This window comes from Grammomys surdaster, unplaced genomic scaffold, assembly GCF_004785775.1.
Source record: "Grammomys surdaster isolate TR1022 unplaced genomic scaffold, NIH_TR_1.0 1162, whole genome shotgun sequence".
NCBI classification, from domain to species: Eukaryota; Metazoa; Chordata; class Mammalia; order Rodentia; family Muridae; genus Grammomys; species Grammomys surdaster.
In genome coordinates this window covers 302,803-303,717 of record NW_021605581.1, presented here as the reverse complement: position 1 = coordinate 303,717, position 915 = coordinate 302,803, and positions in this window count along the sequence as shown.

Here is a 915-nt window from a genome sequence, read left to right as displayed (position 1 = left end):
GAAGTAGAGGCTGGCCATGACTACGTGGAGAGAGGGGGAAGGAAGGGGGAGGGGCAAGGGGGCAGCTAGAGGCAAGAGAGTAAGAATAGGAGAATAAGAGAGAGAGGAGGGGGCAAGCAGCCCCTTTTATAGTGGGCATGCCTACCTGGCTGTTGCCAGGTAACTGTGGGGAGGAGCATGCCTGGCTGTTGCCAGGTAACTGTGGAGGTGGAGTTTAGACAGAATACTAACACCTGGTGCCCAGGAAGAGTCATCCCCATTGTCCTCACCTCACCAAGCCACAGTTTAGAAAATTAACCTGCCGCGACTTCTTATAGCAAGACAAGAGCTTGTGGACTTGGTTGCTGTCTCTGATTGGAAAAATGCATTATCATTAAAACGAAAACACAGTGCTATTAATCCCCACCGAAGAAAGGAACCAATGGTTCCAAATCAGAAATACTAAAGTAGGTTGGTGCTGGGGCTCTGGAGTCCTTGCTGTAAGAGGGGAGTGCCTTCCTTCTTCTCACAGGTTTACAACGCTCACAGGTTTGTGATAATTCCTCAGCATGGTGTCAACATGTAGCCTCAGCATAGTCAGCCACCAGAATGCCGCCTTCAGAAAACTCTATGTAAATTGTTTTTATATAAGTATAATAAAGAAATTTTGGGTAAGTGTTCATATTATTAAAAGACTTTAAACTCATGGAAATACTATCTGCATGTTTGCTGCTTGTTTTTATCTTTGTATGTGCATGTGTGTCTCTGTATCTGTGTGTGTGTGTGTGTGTACATGTCTGTGTATAATATATGTATGTATGCATTCACATATGTTTGGGTGTGGGTATGCCTGTGCTATAGTTCTCAAATGGAGGTCTGGGGACAGCTGTAGGTATAAGTTCTTACCTTCTCCTTCATTTGAGGCAGTCTCTTTGC